The sequence below is a fragment of the Rhinoderma darwinii genome, chromosome 1 (assembly GCF_050947455.1).
Source record: "Rhinoderma darwinii isolate aRhiDar2 chromosome 1, aRhiDar2.hap1, whole genome shotgun sequence".
In the NCBI taxonomy this organism is placed as follows: Eukaryota; Metazoa; Chordata; class Amphibia; order Anura; family Rhinodermatidae; genus Rhinoderma; species Rhinoderma darwinii.
In genome coordinates, this window is record NC_134687.1 from 476783991 (window position 1) to 476796869 (window position 12879).

At 41.6% G+C, this 12879-nt stretch overlaps 1 protein-coding gene across 11 annotated transcripts in view; it reads left to right on the forward strand.

Annotated features, from left to right (window-relative positions):
• PITPNM2 (phosphatidylinositol transfer protein membrane associated 2) overlaps positions 1–12879 on the forward strand; it is a 352986-nt gene that overhangs the window by 128095 nt on the left and 212012 nt on the right. The window contains exon 1 of one of the 11 annotated variants that reach the window (XM_075834068.1): positions 1151–1250. The exons of the other annotated variants lie outside the window; for them this stretch is intronic. The gene's annotated coding sequence lies outside the window, so the exon portion shown is untranslated. Of the gene's footprint in view, positions 1–1150; positions 1251–12879 lie in introns of those variants that run through there. 11 annotated transcript variants of the gene reach the window in all.

A 12879-nucleotide genomic window follows, 5' to 3' on the forward strand; every position in this document is an offset into this window, starting at 1 on the left:
TACAAAGTTAATTTTTTTGTAGGTTTACTCTATATGCAAATTGTTAAATAACGTACAAAGGACAAATGTGTGAAATGTGTGACAAATTCTTCAGAAACACTGTGTGAATGCACTCTAAGGCCTCATGCACATGGGTGTGTAACAGCTTTGTGTTGTACAGAGCACCCATTAAGATGCATAAGACCCCCATGTACCACTTGTATAACTTTTTAGGAATAATTTTTTCTAGGGGATATATCTATTACATATGACACGCGATGGAGTACTATATGGCGGCACATCGAGTCCCTGCAGCTCCGTAGTATGGAGCTGCAGGGAATACCATTGGCCGCGGTTCAGCATCCTGTCCATGGCTTTGCCTTTCATGGGGTTTATGCCAATTAATCCTTGAGCCTGTAGTGTTATTTCTGACACTTCGCTTTCTCTTATGAAGCATATATTCCGAGCCATATGGTATTTTTGCTTGTGAATTAAGTGTACCGTTTTTTGTGTACGTGTTACTTTAGAAAGCTCATAAGCACACAAAAGGCGCTTAATAGGGCAACTATGTTTGCAAAAAAAAGCTGTATAAATACACCGGATTGTAGTGAGCGTACTTGGTGCACTGCATTAAAGCACAACCAATAGAAACTCTTGTATGGCGTTGGTCTCCCTCCATTGGGTTCATTGAGGAGGAAGTAGTTCCAAAAATTAGAGATGATATATGTAGCTGCGCTGCCAATATATGAAGAAAGGCTCAAAGTCCTCCCCATCTCCCATTTTCTGAACCTTCCCTTATTCATATATTTGTGGGAAATTCATAAAATTATTCCGGCAAGTCAGCTCTCTTCATGTGGCCTGCTCTTGACTAGTATGGAGATTGCAGCCTTTGGTTAGTAAATGTCCATTAGGACAATACACTCAAAGAATTGTTGGCTGGGACCACATTTGCACAGGTTACGTTGCCAGATTCCTGCATTCATAGTCTGATTTTGCGTTTGCATACATAAGGCTGAATTTCCTCATTCTTATTTGCATGTTCCATGCACGCAGTAGAAAAAGGCAAATGACTTAAATAGAACATTTCCATCTACCGTAAGTAGTACGCAGTACGTCAACAATTCTCTATTTGCAGAAGGGGAAAGCAGTTCGGGAATGAAGCTGTGCTAGTACATGAGAGCTAGTGAAGGCAGCAGCATCTTGGAATCGCATCCAGCATGTATTCCTGGGATGGGCACATCCAAAGGAGAAGAGTCTGAAACTAGCAGCAGGTTAGAAAATGTATATCGGGGGATCTAATAATCTTTTTTTATTTTCCGAGTAGTCTAATCTAGCTGCAGTACTGTCTGTACACTGACCCTTTAATAATCAATGGTTCTGTCCATGTGAACGTTTTTATGTACAGACACATGCACACTTAGAAGCTATAAAATAAAAATGCGGTATGCATCATTGAATTACGATTTACAAGAGAGAAATCCTGATAGAAGTTAATGGAGACCCAAAACAATCGCATCCGTTATATAAGGATAAGAAAAAAACATCTGTATTGGATTTGTATTAGATCTGTATTACGGTTGTGACAATAAAGGTTTGAATTATTGATTATTTCTAAGAACATGTACGGACGTAAAAAACGGATCCAATACGAATTCAACATGTAGTACGGAAATGTTTACTCAACTGAATCCGGATAAAAATATGCCCATTTACAACAACTTTTTCTGAATGTAATACGCCGTTGTTTTTTTTTTTTTTTTTACAGTTGTGTGATTAAGGCTTTAGTCCAAATTTTTTAACTCATGGTAAGCTCTAACGTATGTTAAAAATAATTTGCTCTGGCAACCAATATGGCTGCACTTCTTGTCATTCTTGCAAATGTCTGCCACAACAAAAGAGAAAAACGGCAATATCTTTGTCAGTCGAAAAAGAAAAAAAACTTTAATAATTACTACACTTAACAAATATGTACTAGTATACAGCCATATTTTCGAGTTTTCAAAATTCTAATATACTCCCCTTCCCAAATTGGTACTGTTCCCACGACACGAATCTGCTCAGTCCCCTGCCATTTTTTGATGAAAGTCCGCCGCTGTGGTGGCATCACTATTAAAGAGTTATATAGAAATTACACATTTTATGGCATATCGACAGGATATGCCATAAATGTCTAATAGATGTGGGTCCCAGCTCAGGGACCCGCACCTATATTGGGAACAGGAGTCACCCAACCTTAATTTTAGTCTGGTGAGGTGACCGCAGGCCCTCTTATTCCAGGCGGGGACTATGTGGAGAGGTGGCCGCGCATTCGGGCAGTATACTTTTTTTTTTTCTTTAAGGCATGGAATCGCATAGTAGACTACACTATTTCATACAATGGTATCCCGCAATAAAAAGTCTACTGCGCAGTATACATTTTTTAACATAGTAGCCTATGGGTGACTTATGCCGCTGTATGGCATATGTCACATGCATCTGTTAAACGTATACTTCAGGATCTTTTTTATAGTTTAGTATGACCTATACATAAAAAGGGCGGCATAATAGCTTCTGGGTAACAGATGCAATTGTTAGGCCTCATGCACAAGACCGTAGCCATGTGCACAGCCGTGATTTCCGGGTCGGCCGGCCACGGAGTGACAGCCGCGAGCCGCCCGCAAATTGCGGGCTCGGCACATGGCCGCGGCCATTATTTTCAATGAGCCCGGACCGCAGAACATGGCCATAATAAGGCTTGCCCGTTCTTTCTGCGGTCCGGGCTCCGGGGCCATGCACGGACTGTGAAAACCACGGTCGTATGCATGGCCCCATAGGAATGAATGGGGCCGCAATTCTCCCGTGGATTTTTTGGGGAATTGCGGCCGCAAAAGCACGTTCGTGCGCATGAGGCCTTAGGCATCCGTCGTAGCCTACGTTTAACTTAAACGTCGGGAGCTTTTCCCAGCGTATATGCTAAACGTAGGCCAAAAAAGTGATGTGAACAGGGCCTTATGCGTTGCAGTATTTTTGTATTTCTATATATATATATATATATATATATATATATATATATATATAAAATCTCCTACAGTTGACATGGTGAGGGGCAAAAAAGAAAAACAAATAAAAGAAAGAGTTTGAAGGGTTTACATTTTTCCTGGAGCTTGAGAATGATTACGGTACTTTAGGTCTTTATGTAACTTAGGCTAAATTGTGACAAAGAAAGTGATTTATTTATTTTATTAGGGGAATAATTTTGGATTCTGAGCCCCCACAGCAAGTGGTTCTGTCAAGCTGAATTTGGAAAGTCTGAATTGCTCATATTCGTGTTGGAAACTGTTTGCCCTTTTGTAATTGTGCTCACGGCTAGAGCATGCTCAGAGATTCCTCATTACGTTGGCAGTACCCTCTAATCTGCGTCAAGGTTAAATAATCACTCTGTTGTGCTATAAATAGTGGTATCATCTTTTTTGTTTCACAACAACAATTGGGATTGGCCAAATAGATTTAACCCTTAAACCGATTGGTAAATTTTTGTTCTGTTTTTAGGTCTCAAACTTACACTGTACTTAGGTGTGATTGTGGGATCCAAATGACTTTAGTCTAAGATCATGGAAACTTGATTTATGGATTTTTGTTAAGTTTTCTGACCTGCAATCAGTTAGTGTATCTCCGTCATTGAGATTGGATGCAATTTTATTTTGAGTCTCTATATAAAGTTATCATGGAATATTTTCTAGCATGGTACAGAAAGTGCATTCATTAACATATGCCAGAGCCTCATTATAATAATTTCTCGTATACTATGTGGAACTTATGGCATTAGTCTCTAAAGCTCGTTTCTAAATTTTATAATTTGACTTTTTACTCTCCACCCTACCTGTTATGTTCTTACGTTTACCACGCGCTCCCAGGTGAAGGATAGGCCATGGGGGTGTGAAGGTTAGTCTTTTTGGACTTGGCTCTTCTATGTCTCATGATGTTACATTATCTGCCTTCCCGTATTTTTCACAAATCAAGTTGTTTGCCTTAAATTAAAGGCATATTAACCTAATGAGTTTTTGTTTGTTTGTAGTTTTTTCATATTTTTTTTTAGGGGGGGGGGGGGGATATAAAAGGTCAGCTCTAGATAGACTCCAGAACTAGCTTCTATCGTCTCATCAAGGCAACCCCCTTATCTAAAAACGAAAGCCCTGATGATCAGCTGATCGCTGTGGTTCTTGTCCTGAAAACTCCAGCAATCGGCTGTTATTGGTCACACATTTCCCCTGCAGAGGATACTGTAGTATTACATGGCGCCCATTCAAATAAATGGACAACCATCATGAATAAAGCAAACTCAAAACTATGAGTCTGCTGCATTCTCTCCGCGCTCCCATTAGCCAAACAGCAAAACATTTTTTTATGCCGTTTTGGCTACTTGGAGAACGGACCTGTAGCTGTAATATTGGCACCCTTACATAAGGCACCATATTAAGCTAACAGCCCCACTCCATGATGTTACATGTCTGCCTGCTGTTTACGTAAAAATTATTTCTAAGTTTTTTGCTTGTCATATTTTATACATAACATAAAATTGTTTATTTTTTAATTAAAGATTTTACATGTAATGCTACGTTCACACCTGCGTCGGGACTCTGTTCATGGGTTCCGTCTGACCTTTCCGTCAGGGGAACCTATGAGCAGAAACAAACGGAAACCATAGGTTTTAATGGTGACTGATCTGGTGCAAATTGTTTCTGCTGTGTAAGGGTATGTTCACACGGCTTACTTTCGGCCATTTTTCAGGCCATAAACGGCCGAAAAATCGGAAGCAGAACGCCTCCAAACATCTGCCTATTAATTTAAATGGGAAAAACGGTGCTCTGTTCAGAGGGGCCGTTTTTTCAAAACGGCCATGAAAAAGAAGTGCAAGTCACTTCTTGGGACGTTTTTGGAGCAGTTTTTCATAGACTCTATTGAAAACCGCTCAAAAAATGGCCATAAAAAAAACGCAGCAAAAACACGAGTTTACTTAACAAAAACTCTTAAAATCAGGAGCTGTTGATTTTTGTTTAAGCGTGTGAACATACCCTAAGGTTTCTGTTTTGATGGAATCAATAGCACAGTCGACTACGGTATTGATTCAGTCAAAATTTAACCCCTTCCCGACATCCGCCGTATATATACGGCGCATGCCTGGTGGGGGTTCAGCCAGTGAGCCCGCTCCATAGAGCGAGTGTGTCGGCTGTGTGTTACAGCCGACCCTTCCGGGTAACGAGCGGAATCCTGCTCGAGCACGATCCCGCTTGTTTAACCCGTTAAATGCCACGTTCAATAGCGATCGCGGCATTTAAATGACTAAAAAGAGGGTGGTGCCCTGTAACGTCCCAATGGCCCCCTGCCGCGAGATCGGGGGGTGCTGTTGGTTGGAATGACAGCCTGGGGGCCTGACTAAGTCCCCCAGGTCCACCATCTTTGTACTCCGGCAGGGCTTCATAGGAGACTGTCAGAATCACATTAGTATTGCAGTATATCGTGAAAGCGATCTAACGATCGCTGGTTAAAGTCACCTAGGGGGACAAGTAAAAAACCGTAAAATAACATGTTTTTTTAACAAATTTAAAAAAATTAAAAAATTTAAAGCTTGAAAAAAAAAAAACCTTTTCCCATTTTCCCTCAAGCACAATGTAAAAAAAATAAAAAGCTAACATAACTGGTATCGTTGCGTCTGTAAAAGGCTGAACTATTACAATATATAATTATTTAGTTCGCACGGTGAACGCCATAAAAAATTAAAAACATCAGAATTGCTGTTTTTTGGTCCCTTCTCCCACAAAAAATGAAATAAAAAGTGATCAAAAAGTCTCACATACACCAAAATGGTACCAATATAAACTGCAGCTCGCCCCGCAAAAAAGTAAGCCCTCAGACCGCTAAATCGAGGGAAAAATAAAAAAGTTATGGCTCTCAGAATGTGGTGACCAAATTCAAATTTTATTTTTAACAATCAGTTTTTTCCTTGTTAAAGTAGTAAAACATAAAGAAAACTATATACATTTGGTATCGCTGTAATCGTATTGACCCACAGAATAAAGTTAACATGCCGTGTTTACCGTACGGTGAACGCCGTAAAAACAAAACCACCCAAAACGTTGAGGAATCGCTGTTTTTTTTTCCTATTCCACCCCACATATATATTTTTTTTCTCGTTTTTCACTACATTATATCGTACAAATGGTGCTGTGAAAATCTACAACTCGCCACACAAAAAACAAGCCCTCGTACGGCAATATTGATGGAAAAATAAGAGTTATGGCTTTTGGAAGGTGGGGAGGAAAAAACAAAAGTGAAAATCTGAAAAATGGCTTCGGAGTGAAGGAGTTAACAGAACCCTTACACAACGGTGACAAATGGAATCCATTTGCACCGTATCAGTCACCATTGAAATCAATGTGATTTGTTTCAGTTTGGATTGCGTTCATGGGTTCCGCTGACGGAAAGGTCCGATGGAACCCATGAACGGAGTATCGACGCAGATGTAAACGAAGCCTTATAGAAAAATAGGGGATCAGAAATGCCATCATGAACATATAAATTACACAAGCATGACTCCTTAAAACACACACAATTAGGCTAGTTTCGCATGATCGTAATACAGGTACACTTCTGCACCCGTATTATGGACGAAAATCCTGGCCCGACCGTGAGTCAAATGACCGGAACTAGAAGTATCACAGGAACCTGGTGAGAAACTAACTGAAATCAAGATAAGCAGAAGCTCATTTTGTTAGTGTAGCTAAACGTTTGACAAACTTCTGACATGTCATAGTGGCACGTCAGAAGTTTGGATTGGTGGGGGTCTGAGCACTGAGACCTCCACCAATCGTGTCTTTTCGGCTTTTTCCGTAAATAAATGTAACGGAGTACGGACTCAATAGAAAGTCTAGCAGCTTTCCGGAAAAAGCAGAACAGACAAGAAGCGGCTGAGCGCTCACACGAGGGCTTCAGCTGCTTCTATCTAGCGATTGGTGGAGGTCTCAGTGCTCGGACCCCTACCAATCCAAACTTCTGACGTGTCACTATGACATGTCAGAAGTTTGTCAAACGTTTAGCTACACTTTAACATACAAAATTGGTGGTAAAAAAAAACATTCTTTGTTGAAAACATATAGGAAATGGGATACGATAATGATTTCCGTTTCCGCACTACGTATGTAGGATAAGGCGACTCACTCGCCTTATTTTAAAGGCATGCAAAATAAATATAGGAAGGGGGAAAAAAAATGTATGTAGGAAACAGGGTCTGCAATTTCTGCTATGTTGGATTCCATACCAAAATCTTTATACAGAACTAAGAACATGGGTGTAGAGAATCTCTCTAAAATGAATGCAACCTGCTGTCCTCATTCTCCAGATACCGTGTGTCTATTGCTTTCCAGGCATACATGTTGTGTCGTTTCCCGTAGTTTCTTAGTAAATGTTGTGGAGCTAAACCAGAATGGAGTGTTCTACAGCTTTAACCCCTATATTGTCTGTGTGTAGAGGAAATATTTCAGTTTTTTAGCTTCAAGTCACGCACTAGATGAGGGAATAGACATCCGTCAGCAAAACTACACATTATGAAGCTAATGAATGAAGTTGTTACGTTAATTAATTCGCCTCAGTCGTCAAAAATAGAAGCTTTTTATCATAATGCAAAGAAAGCTGTGAAACGCAGTTGTTCAAACACAGATGTGAAACTGAGAAGTAAGGAACAAGGAATGAGATGTGGCCATTCCGCATCTTCAAAGTTCATAAGCTAATGCTATACTAGAAAGTGTTCACATGTAGTGGATTACGGATGTAAAATCTGCAGCGGAATACAGTGGATAAGATTTGATCAAATCTCATTCACATGCTCCGGAAATTTTATTTGCAAAATTTGACCAGCGGTGCAGATGTTTAAATCCGCCGCATGTCAATTTCTGCTGCTGAAAGCGCACGGATTTGTTGCAAATTTTCCCCATTTAAATTATGTCAAGAAGAAATCCAAGCAAATACTAGTATAGAGTATGTCCCGGAGGAAGCTGATACGTGGAAACCAAGGGGCGAGCAAGGAACGAACATGCAGAAGATATGTCTGTGATATTTACACTTTTTTGAGTATAATTAAAATGCTTTTATATAAACAGTACATCTACAGTGCTTCTCTGTTGTACAGCTCTTTAAGGTAGCCAGCTCATAAGGTATCCCGCCAGAGCAGTTCTGGAAAAGGAGGAACCATAAAGCCCAGCCAAACCTGTCTATAGCGTCTTTTACCTAGTACATAACGTGGAAAGGAGTGTCTTTTGCACTACTGACCATCAGAGCGGTAAAGTTGATCTATTTTATTATATTTGGAAGTGAACTGGACTCACTTAAAATATACCTTCTCCGGCATACCTCCCAACTTTCAAGTATCGCAAAGAGGGACAACCGGCAATTTTTTTTCCCTTTTAAGCCACGCCTCTAACCCTGCCAAATCCTCGCCCATACACACCCGGTTCAGCTTGCACAGTATCTTGCTTCCATAGTGCCTCCCCACATTATAATGCCCCCCATAGAACTCCCACACAGTATAATGCTACTGTAGCTGCCCCCCACAGTATAATACCCCATAGTGCCTCCCACACAGTATAATGCCATATAGCTTCCCCCGCACAGTATTATGCCCCATACAGTATAATGCCCCATGCAGTATAATGCCCCATAGATGCCATATACAGTATAATGCCCCATAGATGCCCCCAAACAGATGCCCCCATACAGTTTAATGCCCACACAGATGACTCAAACAGTATAATGCTCCATAATTCTATACTGCCCCTATAGATAGTGCCACAGATAGTGCCACAGTGCCCATGTAGATGGTGCTGCTGTGTCCATGTAGATGGTGCCACACCCCCTTGGAGATAGCGCCACCCTGCCTGTAGATATCACTAACCCACCTCTAGGAGCGCAATCCCCAGCCAGAGAATCGCCCACGCTGTCGCCATGGGCTTTTCCAGGAGGGGAATCTCCGGCCAGAGTGTCGGCAATACTCTGGCCAGGGATTCTGCTTCAGGAAGAGCCCCTGACGTTACTGTCCATATATGGACAGTGACATCAGGGGCTCCCTCTAGGAGCGGAATCCCCGGCCAGAGTTTCAGCTACGCTCTGGCCGGAGACTCTACTCCTGGTGGAGCCACTGACATCACTGTACATATATGGCAGTGACGGCAAGGACTTTTCCAAGACAGGAGTCCCAGGACCAGAGAGCTTGCGCTTCTCTATTTCGGGACTCAATAGTTGAATGCTGGCGTAGGGAGATGACTGTTCCCTGCTTCAGCGTTGGATCCAACTGTATCTGCGTCCTGAGGACACAGTTATAGTTGAACCTGGGACATACCACTGACCGCCCGGAATCCGGGACTGTCCTGCTAAATCCAGGATGGTTGGGAGGTATATGCTCTGGTCTTTTTGTATTTACGAGGTGTGCTTGTTTTTTTTTGAAAAAATTCTGTGGCTATTGGAATAACTAATGTTTTGCTTTATTAGACCTGTCTACACATAGCAATAATCGTTTGCTCGTTCATCGGCTGATCGTTGCCCTGTTTGCACATGAATTCTTGTTTGCCCGATAATTGGCCCGTGTAAAAGAGCCTTTACAGTATAAATACCGATACGATCGAACTTGCTTTGGGAAATGGTAGCATATGTACGATGTCCATCAGATAGATGGAACAATTGTTCAAACCACTGATTGTTCATTGTAAACACGTAAGGCCTCATGCACACAAACATTGTTGCGTCTGCAGATTTGTGGGTGAATTGCGGACCCATTCATTGCTATGGCCCCATGCACATGACCATGGTTTTCACTGTTCCTTCCAGGACCGCAAATATGAGCCGCAGAAACTCAGGACATGTCTTATTACAGCCGGAAAATTCTCTATGAACTTGCCCGTAGAAGTTAATGTGTGACATCCGTAAATTTGCGGAAGTGTTGCTAAGCGACGATAGGAAGTTTTCCTTGCACTTTTTTATATGATCCGCATTTTGCGGAGGAAACATGGATGCACTACGGATGACGTTTGATCTGCAATATACAGACCACTGTCAGGGAATTTGCTGACCGAAAAAAACACTATGGTAGTGTGCATGAGGCCTAAGAGGTTGTAATATTGTAAAGAGTATTAGAAAAATATGGCTGCTTTCTTTCCTGAAACCACACCATATCTGTCCATGGATTGTCTGGCATTGCAGATCAGCTCCGATAAAGAAAATGGGGCAGAGCTGCAATACCACTCACAACCTGTTAACAGGTGTGATGCTGTTTTAGAAAGCAAGCAGCCATGTTTTTCTAATCCTGTACAACCCCTTTAAAGGGGTATTCCCAAAATCATAAATTCTCACCTATCCACATGATTGATAGGTGATAATTGGTTGTGAAAATTGGGTCCCAGACCCCCAGATCCTCTTCACTGCTCGACCCCCAATAAGGAGGACACCGTCCCAGTTTAAAGTGTGAGGGAAAGACGGAAACAGCCGAGTACAGCGCTCGCCTGTTTTTGTGATTCTCATAGACAGTGAATTTAGCAGCGGGTGCATGCTAAACCACCGCTCTCACTGCGAGGGGTGCAGTAAGGAGTATCTGGGGGTACGGGACGCCCATTCTCACAATCAGGGGGGTTCCCATCGGTGGGGTCCCCATCGATTAAAAAATGATCGCCTATCCTGTGGATAATTTTATGAATTTGGGAATACCGCTCGAAGATCTGCTATGGTTTTAAAGCAGGCCAAATCAAACTAGGGCTTGTCGTAAAGATTTTCACTGTTCTTATTTGATCTTTTTCCATTTTTTATATATAAAAAAATAAATAAATTACAGAAAGAAAACTAAGGCTATGTTCACACGGAGTATTTTGGGGGAGGAATATCTGCCTCAAAATTCCGTTTGGAACTTTGAGGCAGATATTCCTCTCCCTGCACGCCGATTTTCGCGGCAATTATCGCGCCGTTTTTCGCTCGCGGCCATTGAGCGCCGCGGGCATAAAACAGCGAGAAATACGCTTTCTGCTGCCTCCCATTGAAGTCAATGGGAGGTGAGATGCGGAAGCGCCCGAAGATAGGGCATGTCGCTTCTTTTTCCCGCGAGGCAGTTTTACTGCTCGCGGGAAAAAGACGCCGACGCCTCCCATTGAAATCAATGGGAGGCGTTCTCGGGCCGTTTTTGCAGAGTTTTGCGACGCGGTTTCCGCGTCAAAAAACTCGGCAAAATACCCCGTGTAAACATAGCCTAATGCTGATTTATTATCGTGTGAACAAGCCCAAATTTATTTTAGTGGTTTTCCTGTGCCAACGAATTACAGCACGTGTAAGATCTTCCTTGATTCACCTCTCTCAGCCCTGTTTTACATACTAAGCACTTGCATGCAGAACCCTACCCTGTGTATGAAAACGTAAGATGCAAGTTCTTCTGTGTGTATGCTTTTACCTACGTATACCGGTTGTTTGACTGTACCCTCCTCTTGCGACAACTTAATTTTCCTCTAAACTCCGTAACAAGAAAATACAGGCATCACTTGGACTTTAATGGTTGTCAGTGGGTTGTAATATAATAGTTTGTGGACTGTCTTGGCTCTCCACCTAAACGGTCCATAAAACATCTGGTTGGAAATCATCAATGCTGGTCTCATGTAGCCAATATTTACACAGTGCTAAATATTCTGTACATGGATTCAATATTTAACTTCTTTTTGGATCACTGGTGCAAATAAACTAATACTGGTTTTAGTTTAGTTTTATGGTGATTTCTCATGTTTTAGCTGTGATCTAAAATAAACAGAATATTTTTCTTGCATGAATAAGGCACCATTCACATCACGTTTTTGGCATACGTTTAGCGTATACGCCGGGAAAAAGCTCCCGATGTATACGTTAAATGTGGGCAAACGTAACAGGCGATTTTTGAAATTTTACCTCCGCTTGTAGCACAGACGTCTGACCGTTCTTGCTGCTCGGTCTCCGAAACCATGAAGATAAGTTTAATGAAGTCTATCTCAATCTTTCAGCATAATATATATAAACCCTGCTGTTCCATATCTTTACCAAGCTTCATAAAAAAATGCTGCGTGACGGTCTACATAGAGTAGCGAGATACAATCCCTGACTGCATTACAGTGCGTGACTCATCTAAGTGACCTTGCAGGGAGCTCTGTTAACAGAAACATACGTTCATATAGATCTTTGATCTCCAAGCATTGTGATTTGTAAAAAAAAATCCTAAATATAGCAAATAGGCCACACTTCTCTTTTGTCTGTGGATGACTGAAGAGCAATGGCCTTTGAAATCTTTGTGTGGGTGTTCTTGGGTTTAAAATAGTTACTGTAATGCTAATTTGGTACCTTTCAGGAAGGCCGCTCTTCTACTTCCCCTCGTAATTATAATGCTTATATTCCTTTCTATACGGAGGTTTTATTCTGCACTCTGAACAGTGGGATTATGGCCTATTGCCTAGTGTGCAAGCATCTACTCCACAGAATTAATCTGCTCCGCAAGTATGCCCCAGAGATTAAGTGGGAAATTACTGCTGGGAAGGAATGCATTATATTTGAAGAGGATCCCATCAGACAACCCCAAAAAAAGCAGTATCATCCCTAATTTCCTTGCTCGCTCTCATTTAACAGCTACCGACCCCCTTTTAACCTCTGTCATTTTCAGAGGCGCTGGAAAGCCTTACATAGTGCTTCTTGGCAGTAAAAGGTTAGAGTGGTTTGGAGTTTGTAATTATTCAACATGATAATTACTGTCACCGCCAGATGCTAGGCAGGCACATTTAACTATTTCAGCACCAGACAGAAGGCCGCATCTTATTACCCTACTTCAGCACGGATAACAAAATGGTTTTCAATTTAATAGGAAAATAATTCGACTATTTT